Raw genomic sequence first — 22,551 nt, 5'->3', positions numbered from 1 at the left:
GCAATTTTTGTGTTTCATCGTCAAAGGGAAAGTCCAAGGGATCCACTAAACCTGCAGTTGAGCTTTGGAATAAAAGACTGGTGACACAGAAAAGGCTCAAACCATAGACACTAAGAAACGTCAGTCTTCTTGTACTTAAGACGGCATTGTGCATTTTGTGTTTAATTTCGACGCAATATCTGTGTTTCATCGTCAATGTGAACGTCCAAGGGATACAGTAAACCTGAAAGGAAGCATCGGAATCCGAAACTGTTCTCACAGAAAGGCTCAAAACATAGACAGTGTTCTTATACTTAAGTCTGCATTGTGCCTTTTCTATTTAATTCCGACGCAATATCGGTGTTTCATCGTCAATGTGAAGGTCCAAAGGATACAGTTAACCTGCAGTTGTGGATCGGAATCTAAAACTGGTGACGCAGGAAAGGCTCAAAGCATAGACACTAAGAAATGTCAGGCTTCTTGTACTTAAGTCGGCATTGTGCCTTTTGTATTTAATTCCGATGCAATTTCTGTGTTTCATCGAGAATGTGAAGGTCCAAGGGATACAGTAAACTTGCAGTTTTGCATCGGAATTGACTCAGGATGGTCACAAGTATTAGACACTAAGAAAAGTTAGTCTTCTTGTACTTTTGACGGCATTGTGCGTTGTGTATTTAATTCCGTTGCAATTTCTGTGATTTATCGGCAATGTGATGGTCCATGGCATACAGTAAACCTGCTGTTGAGCATCGGAATCTAAAACTGATGAAACAGGAAGGGCTCAAAACATGCACAGCAAGAAGACTCAGCCTTCTTGTACTTCAGTCGGCATTGTGCCAATTGTATTTATTTCCGATGCCCCTTTTGTGTTTCATCGTAAAAGTGAAATTCCAAGGGATAAGGGATACCTGCAGTTGTGCATCGGAATCTAAAACTGGTGACACAAGAAAGGTTCAAAGCATTGATACTAAGAAAAGTCAGCCTTCTTGCTCTTAAGTCGGCATTGTGCCTTTTGTATTTAATTCCGATTCAATTTCTGTGTTTCATCATCAATGTGAAGGTCCAAGGGATACAGTTAACCTGCAGTTGTGCATCGGACTCTATAACGGGTGACACAGGAAACGCTCAAAGCATAGCCAGTAAGAAACGTCTGTCTTCCTGTATTTAAGTCAGCATTGTGCCTTTTGTAATTAATTCCAGATGCTATTTCTGTGTTTCATCGTCAATGTGAACGTGCAAGGGATACAGTAAACCTGAAGTGAAGGATCGGAATCTAAAACTGGTCTCACAGAAAGGTTCAAAGCATAGACAGTAAGAAGACCCAGTCTTCATGAAATTAAGTCGACATTGTGCCTTTTGTATTTAATTCCGATGCAATTTTTGTGTTTCATCGTCACTGTGAAGGTCCAAGGGATACAGTAAACTTGCAGTTATGCATCGGAATCGAAAAGTGGTGACACAGGAAAGGCTAAAATCATAGACACTAAGAGAAGTTAGTCATCTTTAATTTAAGTCGGCATTTTGCCTTTTCTATTTAATTCCGATGCAATTTTTGTGCTTCATCGTCAATGTGTAGGTCCGAGGGATACAGTAAACTTACAGTTGGGCATCGGAATCTAAAACTGGTGACACAGGATAGGCACAAATAATAGACACTACGAAAGGTCAATTTCCTTGTACTTAAGTCGGCATTTTGCCTTTTCTATTTAATTCCGTTGCAATTTCTGTGATTCATCGGCAATGTGAAGGTCCATGGCATACTGTAAACCTGCTGTTGAGCATCGGAATCTCAAACTGATGAAACAGGAAAAGCTCAAAAGATGGACAGTAAGAAGACTCAGACAACTTGTACTTAAGTTGGCAACTTGTAGTTGTGCATCGGAATCTAAAACTGATGAAACAGGACAGGCTCAAACCATAGACAGTAAGAAGTTTCAGTCTACTTGTACTTAAGACGGCATTGTGCCTTTTGAATTTAATTCCGATGAAATTTCTGTGTTCCATCGTCAATGTGAAGGTCCAAGGGATACAGTAAAGCTGCAGTTGTGCATCGGAATCTAAAGCAGGTGACACACGAAAGGCTCATACGATGACACTAAGATAAGTCAGTCTTCATGTGCTTAAGTCGGAATTGTGCCTTTTGTATTTAATTCCGATGCAAATCCTGTGTTTCATCGTCAGTGTGAAGGTCCAAGGGATACATTAAACCTGTTATTGTGCATCGGAATCTAAAACAGGTGATGCAGGAAAGAATCAAAACATAGACTGTAAAAAGAGTCAGTCTTCTTGTACTTAAGTCGGCATTGTGCGTAATGTAGTTAATCCCATTTAATTTTTGTGAATCATCGTCAATGTGAAGGTCCATGGGATACAGTAAACATACAGTTATGCATCGGAATCTAAATCTGATGAAACAGGAAGGGCTCAAAACATAGACAGTAAGTAGACTCAGTCTACTTGTACTTAAGTCGGCATTGTGCCTTTTGTATTTAAATCCTTTGAAATTTCTGTGTTCCATCGTCAACGTGAAGGTCCAAGCGATTCAGTAAACCGGCAGTCGTGCATCGGAATCTAAATCTGGTGACACAGGGAAGGTTTAAAACATAGACACTAACAAAAGTCAGTCTTCTTGTACTTAAGTCGGCAGTGTGCCTTTTCTTTTTAGTTCCGATACAATTTTTGCGGTTCATCGTCTTGTGAAGGTCGAAAGGGATACAGTAAACGTGAAGTGAAGCATTGGAATCTGAAACTCGTCTCGCAGGACAGGCTCAAAACATAGACACTGAGAAGAGCCAGTCTTCTTGTATTCAAGTCGCCAATGTGCCTTTTGTATTTAATTCCGATGCAATTTTTGTGTTTAATCGTCACTGAGAAGGTCCAAGGGATACAGTAAAACTGAGTTATGCATCGGAATCGAAAAGTGGTGACACAGGAAAACCTAAAATCATAGACACTAAGAAAAGTCAGTCGTCCTCGACTTAAGTCGGCATTGTGCCTTTTGTATTTAATTCCGATGCAATTTTTGTGCTTCATCGTCAATGTGAAGATCCAAGGGATACAGTAAGGTTGCAGTTGTGCATCGGAACCCAAGGCAGGTGACGCATTAAAGGCTCAAAACGTAGACACTAAGAAAAGTCTGTCTTCTTGTACTTAAGTCGGCAATGTGCCTTTTGTATTTAATTCCGATGCAATTTCTGTGTTTCACCGTCAATGTGAAGGTCCAAGGAATACAGTAAACATGCAATTGTGCATCGGAATCTAAAACAGGTGATGCAGGAAAGACTCAAAGCATAGACAGTAAAAAGAGTCAGTCTTCTTGTACTTAAGTCGTCATTTTGCTTTTTTTATTTAATTCCGATGCAATTTCTGTGTTTCATCCTCAATAAGAATGCCGAAGAGATACAGCAAACCTGCAGTTGTGCATGGGAATCAAAAACCGGTGACACATAATGGGCTCAAATAATAGACACTAAGAAAAGCCAGTCTTCTTGTACTTAAGTCGGCATTGAGCCTCTTCTATTTAATTCCGATGTAATTTCTGTGTCTCATCGTCAATGTGAAAGTCCAAGGGATACATTAGCCTGCAGTTGTGCATCGGAATCTAAAACTGGTGACACAGGAAAGACTCAAAACATAGAAACTAAGAAAAGACAGTCTTCCTGTACTTAAGTCGGCATTGTGTCTTTTCTATTCAATTCGAAGCAATTTTTGTGTTTCATCGTCAAAGTGCAGGTCCGAGAGGTACACTAAACCTGCAGTTGAACTTCTTAATCAAAAACTGGTGACACAGGAAAGGCTCAACTCATAGACACCAAGAAAAGTCAGTCTTTTTGTACTTAATTCGGCATTGCGATTTATGTATTTCATTCCGATGCTATTTTTTTGTTTCTTCTTCAAAGTGAGGGCCAAACGATTCAGTAAGCCTGCAGTCGTGCATCGGAATCTAAAACTGGTGACACAGGAAAAGTTTAAAACATGGACACTAACAATCTTGTACTTAAGTCGGCATTGTGCCTTTTCTTTTTAGTTCCGATGCAATTTTTGTGCTTCATCGTCAAAGTGATGGTCCAAGCGATACAGTAAACCTGCAGTCGTGCATCGGAATCTAAAACTGGTGACACAGGAAAGGCTCAAAACATAGACACTAACAAAACTCAGTCTTCTTGTACTGAAGTCGGCATTGTGCCTTCTCTTTTTAGTTCCGATGCAATTTTTGTGTTTCATCGTGAAAGTGAAGGTCGAAAGGGATACAGCAAACCTGAAGTGATGCATTGGAATCTAAAACTGGTCTCACAGGAAAGACTCAAAACATAGACACTGAGATGACTCAGTATACTTGTACTTAAGTCGCCATTGTGCGTTTTGTATTTAATTCCGATGCAATTTTTGTGTTTAATCGTCAAAGTGAAGGTCGAAAGGGATACAGTAAACGTGAAATGAAGCATTGGAATCTGAAACTGGTCTCACAGGACAGGCTCAAAACATAGACACTGAGAAGAGTCAGTCTTCTTGTATTTAAGTCGCCTTTGTGCCTTTTGTATTTAATTCCGATGCAATTTTTGTGTTTAATCGTCACTGTGAAGGCCCAAGAGATACAGTAAACCTGAGTTATGCATCGGAATCGAAAAGTGGTGACACAGGAAAAGCTAAAATCATAGACACTAAGAAAAGTCAGTCGTCTTTGACTTAAGTCGGCATTGTGCCTTTTGTATTTAATTCCGATGCAATTTTTGTGCTTGATCGTCAAAGTGAAGATCCAAGGGATACAGTAACGTTGCAAATGTGCATCGGAACCTAAGGCAGGTGACGCATTAAAGGCTCAAAACGTAGACACTAAGAAAAGTCTGTCTTCTTGTACTTAAGTCGTCATTTTGCCTTTTTTATTTAATTCCGATGCAATTTCTGTGTTTCATCCTCAATAAGAATGCCGAAGAGATACAGTAAACCTGCAGTTGTGCATAGGAATCAAAAACTGGTGACACAGGATAGGCTCAAATAATAGACACTAAGAAAAGTCTGTCTACTTGTACTTAAGTCGGCACTGTGCATTTTCTATTTAATTCCGAAGCAATATCTGTGTTTCATCGTCAATGTGAAGGTCCAAGGGATACGGTAAACCTGCAACTGGGCATCGGAAACTAAAACTGGTGACACAGGATAGGCTCAAATAATTGACACTAAGAAAAGTCAGTCTTCTTGTACTAAAGTCGGCATTGAGCCTCTTCTATTTAATTCCGATGTAATTTCTGTGTCTCATCGTCAAAGTGAAAGTCCAAGGGATACATTAACCTGCAGTTGTGCATCGGAATCTAAAACTGGTGACACAGGAAAGACTCAATACACAGAAACTAAGAAAAGACAGACTTCTTGTACTTAAGTCGGCATTATGTCTTTTCTATTTACTTCGATGCAATTTTTGTGTTTCATCGTCAAAGTGCAGGTCCGAGGGGTACACTAAACCTGCAGTTGAACTTTGGAATCAAAAACTGGTGACACAGGAAAGGCTCAACTCATAGACACCAAGAAAAGTCAGTCTTCTTGTACTTAATTCGGCATTGTGATTTATGTATTTCATTCCGATGCTATTTTTTTGTTTCTTCTTCAAAGTGAGGGCCAAGCGATTCAGTAAGCCTGCAGTCGTGCATCGGAATCTAAAACAGGTGACACAGGAAAGGTTTAAAACAAAGACACTAACAATCTTGTACTTAAGTCGGCTTTGTGCATTTTCTTTTTAGTTCCGATGCAACTTTTGTGCTTCATCGTCAAAGTGATGGTCCAAGGGATACAGTAAACCTGCAGTTGAGCATCGGAATCTAACACTGGGGACACAGGATAGGATCAAATAATTAACACTAAGCTAAGTCAGTCCTCTTGTACTTAAGTCGGCATGTGCCTTTTGTATTTAATTCCATTGCAATTTTTGTGTTTCATCGTCAAGGTAAAGGTCCAAGGCATACAGTAAACCTGAGGTGAAGCATCGGAATCTAAAACTGGTCTCACAGGAAAGCCTCAAATCATAGACACCAAGAAGACTCAGTCTTCTTGTACTTAAGTCGCCATTGTGCGTTTTGTATTTAATTCCGATGCAGTTTTTGTGTTTCATCGCCAAAGTGAAGGTCCACGGGATACTGTAAACCTGAAAGGAAGCATCGGAATCTAAAACTGGTCTCACAGAAATGCTCAAAACATAGACAGTAAGATGACAGGTTGTTCTTGTACTTAAGTCGGCATTGTGCCTTTTGTATTTAATTCCGATGCATTTTCTGAGTTTCATCGTGAATGTGAAGGTCCAAGGGATACAGTTAACTTGCAGTTGTGCATCGGACTCTATAACTGGTGACACAGGAAACGCTCATAACATAGACACTAACAAAAGTCAGTCTTCTTGTACTTAAGTCGGCATTGTGCCTTTTCTTTTTAGTTCCGATGCAATTTTTGTGTTTCATCGTCAAAGTGAATGTCGAAAGTGATACAGTAAACCTGAGGGAAGCATCGGAATCTAAAACTGGTCTCACAGGAAAGGCTCAAAACATAGACACTGAGAAGACTCAGTCTTCTTGTACTTAAGTCGCCATTGTGCATTTTGTATTTAATTCCGATGCAATTTTTGTGTTTCATCGTCAATGTGAAGGTCCAAGGGATACAGTAAACTTGCAGTTGTGCATCGGAATCTAAAGCAGGTGACACACGAAAGGCTCAAAACGTTGACACTAAGATAAGTCAGTCTTCTTGTACTTAAGTCGGCATTGTGCCTTTTGTATTTAATTCCGATGCAAATTCTGTGTTTCATCGTCAATGTGAAGGTCCATGGCATACAGTAAACCTGTTGTTGAGCATCGGAATCTCAAACTGATGAAACAGGAAAGGCTCAAAACGTGGACAGTAAGAAGACTCAGACATCTAGTACTTAAGTTGGCAACCTGCAGTTGTGCATCGGAATCGAAAACTGATGAAACAGGAAAGCCTCAAACCATAGACAGTAAGAAGACTCAGTCTTCTTGTACTTAAGTCGGCATTGTGCCTTTTGAATTTAATTCCGATGAAATTTCTGTGTTTCATCGTCAATGTGAAGGTCCAAGGGATACATTAGACATACAATTGTGCATCGGAATCTAAAACAGGTGCTGCAGGAAAGACTCAAAACATAGACTGTAAAAAGAGTCAGTCTTCATGTACTTAAGTCGGCATTGTGCGTAATGTATTTAATTCCATCGAAATTTCTGTGATTCATCGTCAATGCGAAGGTCCATGGGATACAGTAAACATACAGTTATGCATCGGAAGCGAAAACTGGTGACACAGGACAGGCACAAATAATAGGCACTAAGGAAGGTTAGATTCCTTGTACTTAAGTCGGCATTGTGCGTTTTGTATTTAATTCCGTTGCAATTTCTGTGATTCATCGGCATTATGAAGGTCCATGGCATACAGTAAATCTGCTGTGTAGCATCGAAATCTCAAACTGATGATACAGGAAATGCTCAAAACACGGACAGTAAGAAGACTCAGTCATCTTGTACTTAAGTCGGCAAGCTGCAGTTGTGCATCGGAATCTAAGACTCATGAAACAGGAAAGGCTCAAAACATAGACAGTAATAAGACTCAGTCTTCTTGTACTTAAGTCGGCATTGTGCCTTTTGTATTTAATTCCGATGACATTTCTGTGTTCCATCGTCAATGTGAAGGTCCAAGGGATACAGTAAAGCTGCAGTTGTGCATCGGAATCTAAAGCAGGTGACACACGAAAGGCTCAAAACGTTGACACTAAGATAAGTCAGTCTTCTTGTACTTAAGTCGGCATTGTGTCATTTCTATTTAATTCCGATGCAATATTTGTTTTTCATCGTCAAAGTGCAGGTCCGAGGGGTACACTAAACCTGCAGCTGAACTTCGGAATCAAAAACTGGTGACACAGGAAAGGCTCAACTCATAGACACCAAGAAAACTCAGTCTTCTTGTACTTATTTCGGCATTGTGATTTATGTATTTCACTCCGATGCTATTTTTTTGTTTCTTCTTCAAAGTGAAGGTCCAAGGGATACATTAAAACCTGCAATTGTGCATCGGAATCTGCAACAGGTTAAGCAGGAAAGACTCAAAACATAGACTGTAAAAAGAGTCAGTCTTCTTGTACTTAAGTCGGCATTGTGCGTAATGTATTTAATTCCGATTCAATTTCTGTGTTCTATCGTCAATGTGAAGGTCCAAGGGGTACAGTTAACCTGCAGTTGTGCATCGGACTCTATAACTGGTGACACAGGAAACGCTCAAAGCATAGACAGTAAGGAACGTCTGTCTTCTTGTATTTAAGTCAGCATTGTGCCTTTTGAAGTTAATTCCGATGCAATTTCTGTGTTTCATCGTAAAAGTGAACGTGCAAGTGATACAGTAAACCTGAAGTGAAGGATCAGAATCTAAAACTGGTCTCTTAGAAAGGCTCAAAGCATAGACAGTAAGAAGACCCAGTCTTCATGTACTTAAGTTGGCATTGTGCCTTTTGTATTTAATTCCGCTGCACTTTCTGTGATTCATCGGCAATGTGAAGGTCCATGGCATACAGTACACCTGCTGTTGAGCATCGAAATCTAAAACTGATGAAACAGGAAAGGCTCGAAACATGGACAGTAAGAAGACTCAGTCATCTTGTACTTAAGTCGGCAACCTGCAGTTGTGCATCGGATTCTATAACTGATGAAACAGGAAAGGCTCAAAACATAGACAGTAAGAAGAATCAGTCTTCTTGAACTTAAGTCGGCATTGTGCTTTTTGTATTTAATTCCGATGAAATTTCTGTGTTCCATCGTCAATGTGAAGGTCCAAGGGATACAGTAAACCTGCAATTGTGCATCGGAATCTAAAACAGGTGATGCAGGAAAGACTCAAAGCATAGACAGTTAAAAGAGTCAGCTTCTTGTACTTAAGTCGTCATTTTGCCTTTTGTATTTAATTCCGATGCAATTTCTGTGTTTCATCGTCAATGACAAGGTCCAAGGGATACAGTAAACCTGCAATTGTGCATCGGGATCTAAAACAGGTGATGCGGGAAAGACTCAAAACGTAGACAGTAAAAAGTGTCAGTCTTCTTGTACTTAAGTCGTCATTTTGCATTTTGTATTTAATTCCGATGCAATTTCTGTGTTTCATCGTCAATAAGAATGCCGAAGGGTTACAGTAAACCTGTAGTTGTGCATAGGAATCGAAAACTGGTGACACAGGATAGGCTCAAATAATAGACACTAAGAAAAGTCAGTCTTCTTGTACTTAAGTCGGCATTGTGTCTTTTCTATTTAATTCCGATGCATATTATGTGTTTCATTGTCAAAGTACAGGTCCGAGGGGTACACTAAACCTGCAGCTGAACTTCGGAATCAAAAACTGGTGACACAGGAAAGGCTCATCTCATAGACACCAAGAAAAGTCAGTCTTCTTGTACTTAATTCGGCATTGTGATTTATGTATTTAATTCCGATGCTATTTTTGTGTTTCATCTTCGAGGTGAAGGTCCAAGCGATTCAGTAAACCTGCAAGCATGCATCGGAATCTAAAACTGGTGACACAGGAAAGGTTTAAATCATAGACACTAAGGAGACTCAGTCTTCTTGTACTTAAGTCGGCATTGTGCCTTTTCTTTTTAGTTCCGATGCAATTTTTGTGCTTCATCGTCAAAGTGATGGTCCAAGGGGTACAGTAAACCTGCAGTAGAGCATCGGAATCTAACACTGGTGACACAGGAAAGGCTCAAAACATAGACACTAAGAAAAGTCAGTCTTCTTGTACTTAAGGCGGCATTGTGCCTTTTCTATTAAATTCCGATGCAATCTTTGTGTTTCATCGTCAAAGTGATGGTCCAAGGGATCCACTAAACCTGCAGTTGAGCTTCGGAATCAAAAACTGGCGACACAGGAAGGGCTCAAATCATAGACACTAAGAAACGTCAGTCTTCTTGTACCAATGTCGGCATTGTGGATTCTGTACTTAATTCCGATGCAATTTTCTTCTTTTATCGTCAAACTGAACGTCCAAGGCATACAGTAAACCTGAGGTGAAGAATCGGAATCTAAAACTGGTCTCACAGGAAAGCCTCAAACATAGGCACTAAGAAGACTCAGTTTTCTTGTACTTAAGTCACCATTGTGCCTTTTGTATTTAATTCCGATGCAATTTTTTGTTTCATCGTCAAAGTGTAGGTCCAAGGGATACATTAACCTGCAGTTGTGCATCGGAATCTTAGATTGGCGACAATTATAAGGCTCAAAACATACACAGTAAGAAGACACAGTCTTCTCGCACTTAAGTCGGCATTGTGGATTTTCTATTTAATTCCGATGCAATTACTGTGTTTCTTCGTCAATGTGAAGGTCCAAGCGATACAGTAAACCTGAAGTGAAGAATCGGAATCTAATACAGGTGACTCAGGAAAAGCTAAAAAAAATATACACTAAGAAAAGTCTGTCTTCTTGTACTTAAGTCGTCATTTTGCCTTTTTTATTTAATTCCGATGCAATTTCTGTGTTTCATCCTCAATAAGAATGCCGAAGAGTTGCAGTAAACCTGCAGTTGTGCATAGGAATCAAATACTGGTGACACAGGATAGGCTCAAATAATAGACACTAAGAAAAGTCAGTCTACTTGTACTTAAGTCGGCACTGTGCATTTTCTATTTAATTCCGAAGCAATATCTGTGTTTCATCGTCAATGTGAAGGTCCAAGGGATACGGTAAACCTGCAGTTGGGCATCGGAATCTAAAACTGGTGACACAGGATAGGCTCAAATAATTGACACTAAGAAAAGTCAGTCTTCTTGTACTTAAGTCGGCATTGAGCCTCTTCTATTTAATTCCGATGTAATTTCTGTGTCTCATCGTCATAGTGAAAGTCCAAGGGATACATTAGCCTGCAGTTGTGCATCGGAATCTAAAACTGGTGACACAGGAAAGACTCAAAACATAGAAACTAAGAAAAGACAGACTTCTTGTACTTAAGTCGGCATTGTGTCTATTCTATTTACTTCGATGGAATTTTTGTGTTTCATCGTCAAAGTGCAGGTCCGAGGGGTACACTAAACCTGCAGTTGAACTTCGGAATCAAAAACTGGTGACACAGGAAAGGCTCAACTCATAGACACCAAGAAAAGTCAGTCTTCTTGTACTTAATTCGGCATTGTGATTTGTGTATTTCATTCCGATGCTATTTTTTTGTTTCTTCTTCAAAGTGAGGGCCAAGCGATTCAGTAAGCCTGCAGTCGTGCATCGGAATCTAAAACAGGTGACACAGGAAAGGTTTAAAACATAGACACTAACAATCTTGTACTTAAGTCGGCATTGTGCCTTTTCTTTTTAGTTCCGATGCAATTTTTGTGCTTCATCGTCAAAGTGATGGTCCAAGGGATACAGTAAACCTGCAGTTGAGCATCGGAATCTAACACTGGGGAGACAGGATAGGATCAAATAATTAACACTAAGCTAAGTCAGTCCTCTTCTACTTAAGTCGGCAATGTGCCTTTTGTATTTAATTCCATTGCAATTTTTGTGTTTCATCGTCAAGGTAAAGGTCCAAGGCATACAGTAAACCTGAGGTGAAGCATCGGAATCTAAAACTGGTCTCACAGGAAAGCCTCAAATCATAGACACCAAGAAGACTCAGTCTTCTTGTACTTATGTCGCCATTGTGCCTTTTGTATTTAATTCAGATGCAGTTTTTGTGTTTCATCGCCAAAGTGAAGGTCCACGGGATACTGTAAACTTGAAAGGAAGCATCGGAATCTAAAACTGGTCTCACAGAAATGCTCAAAAGATAGACAGTATGATGACAGGTTGTTCTTGTACTTAAGTCGGCATTGTGCCTTTTGTATTTAATTCCGATGCATTTTCTGAGTTTCATCGTGAATGTGAAGGTCCAAGGGATACAGTTAACTTGCAGTTGTGCATCGGACTCTATAACTGGTGACACAGGAAACGCTCAAAACATAGACACTAACAAAAGTCAGTCTTCTTGTACTTAAGTCGGCATTGTGCATTCTCTTTTTAGTTCCGATGCAATTTTTGTGTTTCATCGTCAAAGTGAAGGTCGAAAGTGATACAGTAAACCTGAAGTGAAGCATCGGAATCTAAAACTGGTCTCACAGGAAAGGCTCAAAACATAGACACTGAGATGACTCAGTCTTCTTGTACTTAAGTCGCCATTGTGCATTTTGTATTTAATTCCGATGCAATTTTTGTGTTTCATCGTCACGGCGAAGGTCCAAGGAGTACAGTAAAACTGCATTTATGCATCGGAATCGAAAAGTGGTGACACAGGAATGGTTAAAATTATAGACACTAAGAAAAGTCAGCCGTCCTCTACTTAAGTCGGCATTGTAGCTTTTCTATTTAATTCCGATGCAATTTTTGTGCTTCATCGTCAATGTGAAGGTCCAAGGGATACAGTAAACTTGAAGTTGGGCATCGGAATCTAAAACTGGTGACACAGGATAGGCACAAATAATAGACACTAAGAAAAGTCAGTCTTCTTGTACTTAATTCGGCATTGTGCGTTTTGTATTTGAATCCGTTGCAATTTCTGTGATTCATCGGCAATGTGAAGGTCCATGGCATACAGTAAACCTGTTGTTGAGCATCGGAATCTCAAACTGATGAAACAGGAAAGGCTCAAAACGTGGACAGTAAGAAGACTCAGACATCTTGTACTTAAGTCGGCAACCTGCAGTTGTGCATCGGATTCTAAAACTGATGGAACAGGAAAGGCTCAAAACATAGACAGTAAGAAGACTCAGTCTTCTTGTACTTAAGTCGGCATTGTGTTTTTTGTATTTAATTCCGATGAAATTTCTGTGTTCCGTCGTCAATGTGAAGGTCCAAGGGATACAGTAAACCTGCAATTGTGCATCGGAATCTAAAACAGGTGATGCAGGAAAGACTCAAAGCGTAGACAGTAAAAAGAGTCAGTCTTCTTGTACTTAAGTCGTCATTTTGCATTTTGTATTTAATTCCGATGCAATTTCTGTGTTTCATCGTCAATAAGAATGCCGAAGGGTTACAGTAAACCTGTAGTTGTGCATAGGAATCGAAAACTGGTGACACAGGATAGGCTCAAATAATAGACACTAAGAAAAGTCAGTCTTCTTGTACTTAAGTCGGCATTGTGTCTTTTCTATTTAATTCCGATGCATATTTTGTGTTTCATTATCAAAGTACAGGTCCGAGGGGTACACTAAACCTGCAGCTGAACTTCGGAATCAAAAACTGGTGACACAGGAAAGGCTCAACTCATAGACACCAAGAAAAGTCAGTCTTCTTGTACTTAATTCGGCATTGTGATTTATGTATTTAATTCCGATGCTATTTTTGTGTTTCATCTTCGAGGTGAAGGTCCAAGCGATTCAGTAAACCTGCAAGCATGCATCGGAATCTAAAACTGGTGACACAGGAAAGGTTTAAATCATAGACACTAAGAAGACTCAGTCTTGTTGTACTTAAGTCGGCATTGTGCCTTTTCTTTTTACTTCCGATGCAATTTTTGTGCTTCATCGTCAAAGTGATGGTCCAAGGGATACAGTAAACCTGCAGTAGAGCATCGGAATCTAACACTGGTGACACAGGAAAGGCTCAAAACATAGACACTAAGAAAAGTCAGTCTTCTTGTACTTAAGGCGGCATTGTGCCTTTTCTATTAAATTCCGATGCAATCTTTGTGTTTCATCGTCAAAGTGATGGTCCAAGGGATCCACTAAACCTGCAGTTGAGCTTCGGAATCAAAAACTGGCGACACAGGAAGGGCTCAAATCATAGACACTAAGAAACGTCAGTCTTCTTGTACCAATGTCGGCATTGTGGATTCTGTATTTAATTCCGATGCAATTTTCTTCTTTTATCGTCAAACTGAGCGTCCAAGGCATACAGTAAACCTGAGGTGAAGAATCGGAATCTAAAACTGGTCTCACAGGAAAGCCTCAAACATAGGCACTAAGAAGACTCAGTTTTCTTGTACTTAAGTCACCATTGTGCCTTTTGTATTTAATTCCGATGCAATTTTTTGTTTCATCGTCAAAGTGTAGGTCCAAGGGATACATTAACCTGCAGTTGTGCATCGGAATCTTAGATTGGCGACAATTATAAGGCTCAAAACATACGCAGTAAGAAGACACAGTCTTCTCGCACTTAAGTCGGCATTGTGGATTTTCTATTTAATTCCGATGCAATTACTGTGTTTCTTCGTCAATGTGAAGGTCCAAGCGATACAGTAAACCTGAAGTGAAGAATCGGAATCTAATACAGGTGACTCAGGAAAACCTAAAAAAAATATACACTAAGAAAAGTCTGTCTTCTTGTACTTAAGTCGTCATTTTGCCTTTTTTATTTAATTCCGATGCAATTTCTGTGTTTCATCCTCAATAACAATGCCGAAGAGTTGCAGTAAACCTGCAGTTGTGCATAGGAATCAAATACTGGTGACACAGGATAGGCTCAAATAATAGACACTAAGAAAAGTCAGTCTACTTGTACTTAAGTCGGCACTGTGCATTTTCTATTTAATTCCGAAGCAATATCTGTGTTTCATCGTCAATGTGAAGGTCCAAGGGATACGGTAAACCTGCAGTTGGGCATCGGAATCTAAAACTGGTGACACAGGATAGGCTCAAATAATTGACACTAAGAAAAGTCAGTCTTCTTGTACTTAAGTCGGCATTGAGCCTCTTCTATTTAATTCCGATGTAATTTCTGTGTCTCATCGTCATGGTGAAAGTCCAAGGGATACATTAGCCTGCAGTTGTGCATCGGCATCTAAAACTGGTGACACAGGAAAGACTGAAAACATAGAAACTAAGAAAAGACAGACTTCTTGTACTTAAGTCGGCATTGTGTCTATTCTATTTACTTCGATGGAATTTTTGTGTTTCATCGTCAAAGTGCAGGTCCGAGGGGTACACTAAACCTGCAGTCGAACTTCGGAATCAAAAACTGGTGACACAGGAAAGGCTCAACTCATAGACACCAAGAAAAGTCAGTCTTCTTGTACTTAATTCGGCATTGTGATTTGTGTACTTCATTCCGATGCTATTTTTGTGTTTCTTCTTCAAAGTGAGGGCCAAGCGATTCAGTTAGCCTGCAGTCGTGCATCGGAATCTAAAACAGGTGACACAGGAAAGGTTTAAAACATAGACACTAACAATCTTGTACCTAAGTCGGCATTGTGCCTTTTCTTTTTAGTTCCGATGCAATTTTTGTGCTTCATCGTCAAAGTGATGGTCCAAAGGATACAGTAAACCTGCAGTTGAGCATCGGAATCCAACACTGGGGAGACAGGATAGGATCAAATAATTAACACTAAGCTAAGTCAGTCCTCTACTACTTAAGTCGGCAATGTGCCTTTTGTATTTAATTCCATTGCAATTTTTGTGTTTCATCGTCAAGGTAAAGGTCCAAGGCATACAGTAAACCTGAGGTGAAGCATCGGAATCTAAAACTGGTCTCACAGGAAAGCCTCAAATCATAGACACCAAGAAGACTCAGTCTTCTTGTACTTATGTCGCCATTGTGCCTTTTGTATTTAATTCCGGTGCAGTTTTTGTGTTTCATCGCCAAAGTGAAGGTCCACGGGATACTGTAAACTTGAAAGGAAGCATCGGAATCTAAAACTGGTCTCACAGAAATGCTCAAAAGATAGACAGTATGATGACAGGTTGTTCTTGTACTTAAGTCGGCATTGTGCCTTTTGTATTTAATTCCGATGCATTTTCTGAGTTTCATCGTGAATGTGAAGGTCCAAGGGATACAGTTAACTTGCAGTTGTGCATCGGACTCTATAACTGGTGACACAGGAAACGCTCAAAACATAGACACTAACAAAAGTCAGTCTTCTTGTACTTAAGTCGGCATTGTGCATTCTCTTTTTAGTTCCGATGCAATTTTTGTGTTTCATCGTCAAAGTGAAGGTCGAAAGTGATACAGTAAACCTGAAGTGAAGCATCGGAATCTAAAACTGGTCTCACAGGAAAGGCTCAAAACATAGACACTGAGAAGACTCAGTCTTCTTGTACTTAAGTCGCCATTGTGCATTTTGTATTTAATTCCGATGCAATTTTTGTGTTTCATCGTCACGGCGAAGGTCCAAGGAGTACAGTAAAACTGCATTTATGCATCGGAATCGAAAAGTGGTGACACAGGAATGGTTAAAATTATAGACACTAAGAAAAGTCAGCCGTCCTCTACTTAAGTCGGCATTGTAGCTTTTCTATTTAATTCCGATGCAATTTTTGTGCTTCATCGTCAATGTGAAGGTCCAAGGGATACAGTAAACTTGAAGTTGGGCATCGGAATCTAAAACTGGTGACACAGGATAGGCACAAATAATAGACACTAAGAAAAGTCAGTCTTCTTGTACTTAATTCGGCATTGTGCGTTTTGTATTTGAATCCGTTGCAATTTCTGTGATTCATCGGCAATGTGAAGGTCCATGGCATACAGTAAACCCGTTGTTGAGCATCGGAATCTCAAACTGATGAAACAGGAAAGGCTCAAAACGTGGACAGTAAGAAGACTCAGACATCTAGTACTTAAGTTGGCAACCTGCAGTTGTGCATCGGAATCGAAAACTGATGAAACAGGAAAGCCTCAAACCATAGACAGTAAGAAGACTCAGTCTTCTTGTACTTAAGTCGGCTTTGTGCCTTTTGAATTTAATTCCGATGAAATTTCTGTGTTCCATCGTCAATGTGAAGGTCCAAGGGATACAGTAAAGCTGCAGTTGTGCATCGGAATCTAAAGCAGGTGACGCACGAAAGGCTCAAAACGTTGACTAGTGTCAAAGATAAGTCAGTCTTCTTGTACTTAAGTCGGCATTGTGCCATTTGTATTTAATTCCGATGCAAATTCTGTGTTTCATCGTCAATGTGAAGGTCCAAGGGATACATTAAACATACAATTGTGCATCGGAATCTAAAACAGGTGATGCAGGAAAGACTCAAAACATAAACTGTAAAAAGAGTCAGTCTTCTTGTACTTAAGTCGGCATTGTGCCTTTTGTATTTAATTCCGTTTCAATTTCTGTGATTCATCGGCAATGTGAAGGTCCATGGCATACAGTATTCCTGCTGTTGAGCATCGAAATCTAAAACTGATCAAACAGGAAAGGCTCAAAACATGCACAGTAAGAAGACTCAGTCGTCTTGTACTTAAGTCGGCAACCTGCAGTTGTGCATCGGATTCTAAAACTGATGAAACAGGAAAGGCTCAAAACATAGACAGTAAGAAGACTCAGTCTTCTTGTACTTAAGTCGGCATTGTGTTTTTTGTATTTAATTCCGATGAAATTTCTGTGTTCCATCGTCAATGTGAAGGTCCAAGGGATACAGTAAACCTGCAATTGTGCATCGGAATCTAAAACAGGTGATGCAGGAAAGACTCAAAGCATAGACAGTAAAATGAGTCAGCTTCTTGTACTTAAGTCGTCATTTTGCCTTTTGTATTTAATTCCGATGCAATTTCTGTGTTTCATCGTCAATAAGAATGCCGAAGGGTTACAGTAAACCTGTAGTTGTGCATAGGAATCAAAAACTGGTGACACAAGATAATCTCAAATAATAGACACTAAGAAAAGTCAGTCTTCTTGTACTTAAGTCGGCACTGTGCCTTTTCTATTTAATTCCGAAGCAATATCTGTGTTTCCTCGTCAATGTGAAGGTCCAAGGGATACGGTAAACCTGCAGTTTGGCATCGGAATCTAAAACTGGTGACACAGGATAAGCTCAAATAATAGACACTAAGAAAAGTCAGTCTTCTTGTACTTAAGTCGGCATTGAGCCTTTTCTATTTAATTCCGATGTAATTTCTGTGTCTCTTCGTCAAAGTGAAAGTCCAAGGGATACATTAGCCTGCAGCTGTGAATCGGAATCTAAAACTGGTAACACAGGAAAGACTCAAATCATAGAAACTAAGAAAAGACAGTCTTCTTGTACTTAAGTCGGCATTGTGATTTATGTATTTAATTGCGATGCTATTTTTGTGTTTCATCTTCGAGGTGAAAGTCCAAGCGATTCAGTAAACCTGCAGGCATGCATCGGAATCTAAAACTGGTGACACAGGAAAGGTTTACATCATAGACACTAAGAAGACTCAGTCTTCTTGTACTTAAGTCGGCATTGTGCCTTTTCTTTTTAGTTCCGATGCAATTTTTGTGCTTCATCGTCAAAGTGATGGTCCAAGGGATACAGAAAACCTGCAGTTGAGCATCGGAAACTAACACTGGTGACACAGGAAAGGCTCAAAACATAGACACTAAGAAAAGTCAGTCTTCTTGTACTTAAGGCGGCATTGTGCCTTTTCTATTAAATTCCGATGCAATCTTTGTGTTTCATCGTCAAAGTGATGGTCCAAGGGATCCACTAAACCTGCAGTTGAGCTTCGGAATCAAAAACTGGCGACACAGGAAGGGCTCAAATCATAGACACTAAGAAACCTCAGTCGTCTTGTACCAATGTCGGCATTGTGGATTTTGTATTTATTTCCGATGCAATTTTCTTCTTTTATCGTCAAACTGAAGGTCCAAGGCATACAGTAAACCTGAGGTGAAGAATCGGAATCTAAAACTGGTCTCACAGGAAAGCCTCAAAACATAGACCCTAAGAAGACTCAGTTTTCTTGTACTTAAGACGCCATTGTGCCTTTTGTATTTAATTCCGATGCAATTTTTGTGTTTCATCATCAAAGTGAAGGTCCAAGCGATACAGTAAACCTGAAGTGAAGTTTCGGAATCTAAAGCTGGCCTCAGAGGAAAGGCTCAAAACATAGACAGTGAGCAGACTCAGTCTTCTTGTACTTAATTCGCCATTGTGCATTTTGTATTTAATTCCGATACAATTTCTGTGCTTCATCGTCAATGTGAAGGTACTAGGGATACAGTAAACCTGCAGTTGTGCATCGGAATCTAAAACTGGTGACACAAGAAAGGCTCAAAACATAGACACTAAGAAAAGTCAGTCTTCTTGTACTTAAGGCGGCATTGTGCCTTTTCTATTAAATTCCGATGCAATCTTTGTGTTTCATCGTCAAAGTGATGGTCCAAGGGATCCACTAAACCTGCAGTTGAGCATCGGAATAAAAAACTGGCGACACAGGAAGGGCTCAAATCATAGACACTAAGAAACGTCAGTCTTCTTGTACCAATGTCGGCATTGTGGATTCTGTATTTAATTCCGATTCAATTTTCTTCTTTTATCGTCAAACTGAAGGTCCAAGGCATACAGTAAACCAGAAGTGAAGAATCGGAATCTAAAACTGGTCTCACAGGAAAGCCTCAAAACATAGACACTAAGATGACGCAGTTTTCTTGTACTTAAGTCGCCATTGTGCCTTTTGTATTTAATTCCGATGCAATTTTTGTGTTTCATCGTCAAAGTGTAGGTCCAAGGGATACATTAACCTGCAGTTGTGCATCGGAATCTAAGATTGGCGACACATATAAGGCTCAAAACATACACAGTAAGGAGACACAGTCTTCTCGTACTTAAGTCGGCATTGTGGATTTTCTATTTAATTCCGATGCAATTACTGTGTTTCATCGTCAATGTGAAGGTCCAAGCGATACAGTAAACCTGAAGTGAAGAATCGGAATCTAATACAGTGACTCAGGAAAAGCTAAAAAAAATATACACTAAGAAAAGTCAGTCTTCATGTACTTAAGTTGGCATTGTGCCTTTTGTATTTAATTCCGATGCAGTTTTTGTGTTTCATCGTCAAAGTGAAGGTCCACGGGATACTGTAAACCTGAAAGGAAGCATCGGAATCTAAAACTGGTCTCACAGAAATGCTCAAAACATAGACAGTAAGATGACAGATTGTTCTTGTAGTTAAGTCGCCATTGTGCCTTTTGTATTTAATTTCGATGCAAGATCTGTGTTTCATCTTCAATGTGAAAGCCCATGGATACAGTAAACCTGCAGTTGTGCATCGGAATCTAAAACTTGTGACACAGGAAAGGCTCAAAATATAGACAGTAAGAAGACTCAGTATACTTGTTCTTAAGTCGGCATTGTGCCTTTTGTATATTATTCCGATGCAATTTCTGTGTTTCATCGTGAACGTGAATGTCCAAGGTAAACAGTAAACCTGAAGTGAAGCATCGGAATCTAAAACACGTGACGCAGGTAAGGCTCAAAGCATAAACTGTAAAAAGCGTCAGTCTTCTTGTACTTAATTCGGCATTCTGGCAATTGTATTTAATTCCGATGGCACTTTTGTGTTTCATCGTCAATGTGAAGGTCCAAGGGATACAGTAAACCTGCAGTTGTGCATCGAAATCTAAAACTGGTGACACAGGAATCGCTCAAAACATAGATCCGAAGAAAGTCAGTCTTCTTGTACTTAAGTCGGCATTGTGCCGTTTGTATTTAACTCCGATGCAATTTTTGTGTGTCATCGTCACAGTGAACGATCAAGGGATACAGTAAACCAGAAGTGAAGCATCGGAATCTAAAACTGGTCCCACAGGAAAGGCTCAAAACATAGACATTAAGAAAACTCAGTCTTCATGTGCTTAAGTCGGCATTTTGCTTTTGTATGTAACTCCGACGCAATGTCTGTGTTTCATCGTCAATGTGAAGCTCCAAGGGATACAGTAAAACTGCAGTACTGCATCGAAATCTAAAACTGGTGACACAGGAAAGGCTCAAAGAATAGACAGTAAGATGACTCAGTCTTCTTGTACCTTGTGCATTTTTGTATTTAATTCCGATGCAGTTTCTGTGTTTCGTCGTCAATGTGAAGGTCCAAAGGGATACAGTAAACCAGCAGTTGTGCATCAGAATCTATAACAGGTGACGCAGGAAAGGCTCAAAGCATAGACTGAGAAAAGAGTGAGTTTTCTTGTGGTCAAGTCGGCATTGTGCCTTTTGTATTTAATTCCGATGCAATTCCTGTGATTCATCGTCAATGTGAATGTCCAAGGGATTCAGTAATCATGAAGTGAATCAGCGGAATCTAAAACTGGTCTCAGAGGAAAGTCTCAAAGCATAGACAGAAAGAAGACTCAGTCTTCTTGTACTAAAGTCGCCATTGTGCCTTTTGTATTTAATTCCGATGCAATTCTGTGTTTCATCGTCAATGTGAAGGTCCAAAGGATACAGTAAACCTGCAGTTGTGCATCGGAATCTAAAACTGGTGACACAGGAAAGGCTCAATTCATAGACACTAAGAAAAGTCAGTCTTCTTATACTTAAGTCGGCATTGTGCCTTTTCTATTTAATTCCGATGCAATTTTTGTGTTTCAACGTCAAAGTGAAGGTCAAAGGGATCCACTAAACCTGCAGTTAAGCTTCGGAATCAAAAACTGGCGACACAGGAAGGGCTTAAAACATAGATCCAAAGAAAGACAGTCTTCTTGTACTTAAGTCGGCATTGTGCCTTTTGTATGTAATTCCGATGCAATTTCTGTGATTCATCGTCAATGTGAATATCCAAGCGATACAGTAATCATGAAGTGATTCATCGGAATATAAAACTGGCCTCAGAGGAAAGGCTCAAAGCATTGACGGAAAGAAGACTCAGTCTTCTTGTACTTAAGTCGGCATTGTGCCATTTGTATTTAATTCCGATGCAATTTCTGTGTTTCATCGTCAATGTGAAGGTCCAAGGGATACAGTTAACCTGCAGTTGTACATCGGACCCTAAAACTGGTGACACAGGAAACGCTCAAAACATAGACACTAAGAAACGTCAGTCTTCTTGTACTTTAGTCTGCATTGTGCAATTTGTAGTTAATTCCGATGCAATTTCTGTGTTTCATCGTCAATGTGAACGTGGAAGGGATACAGTAAACCTGAAGTGAAGGATTAGAATATAAAACCGGTCTCACAGAAAGGCTGAAAGCATAGACAGTAAGAAGACTCGGTCTTCATGTACTTAAGTCGGCAATGTGCCTTTTGTATTTAATTCCGATGCTATTTCTGTCTTTCATCGGCAATGTGAAGCTCCAAATGATACAATAAAGCTGCTGTTGTGCATCGGAATCTAAAACAGGTGACGCAGGAAAGGCTCAAAACAAAGACACTAAGAAAAGTCAGTCGTCTTGTACTTAGGTAGGCATTGTGCCATTTGTTTTAATTCGGATGCAATTTCTGTGTTACATCGTCAATGTGTACGTCCAAGGGATACAGTAAACCTGCAATTGTGCATCGGAATCTAAAACAGGTGTCGCAGGAAGGACTCAAGGCATAGACTGTAAAAAGCGTTAGTCTTCTTGTACTTAAGTCAGCATTGTTCCTTTTGTATTTTATTCCGATGCAAAATTTTGTGTTTCATCATCAAAGTGAAGGTCCAAGGGATACAGTAATCCTAAAGTGAAGCATCGGAATCTAAAACTGGTCTCACAGGAAAGCTCAAAACATTGAGGGTACGAAGACTCAGATTTCTAGTACTTAAGTCGGCATTGTGCCTTTTGTATTTAATTCCGATGCAATTTTTGTGTTTCAGCGTCAAAGGGAAGGTCCAAGGGATACAGTAAACATGAAGTGAAGCATCGAAATCTAAAACTGGTCTCAGGGGAAAAGTTCAAAACATAGACAGTAATATGACTCAGTCT

Source organism: Schistocerca piceifrons, chromosome 6 (genome assembly GCF_021461385.2).
Source record: "Schistocerca piceifrons isolate TAMUIC-IGC-003096 chromosome 6, iqSchPice1.1, whole genome shotgun sequence".
Lineage (NCBI taxonomy): Eukaryota > Metazoa > Arthropoda > Insecta > Orthoptera > Acrididae > Schistocerca > Schistocerca piceifrons.
Note: the sequence above shows the minus strand (reverse complement) of the source record.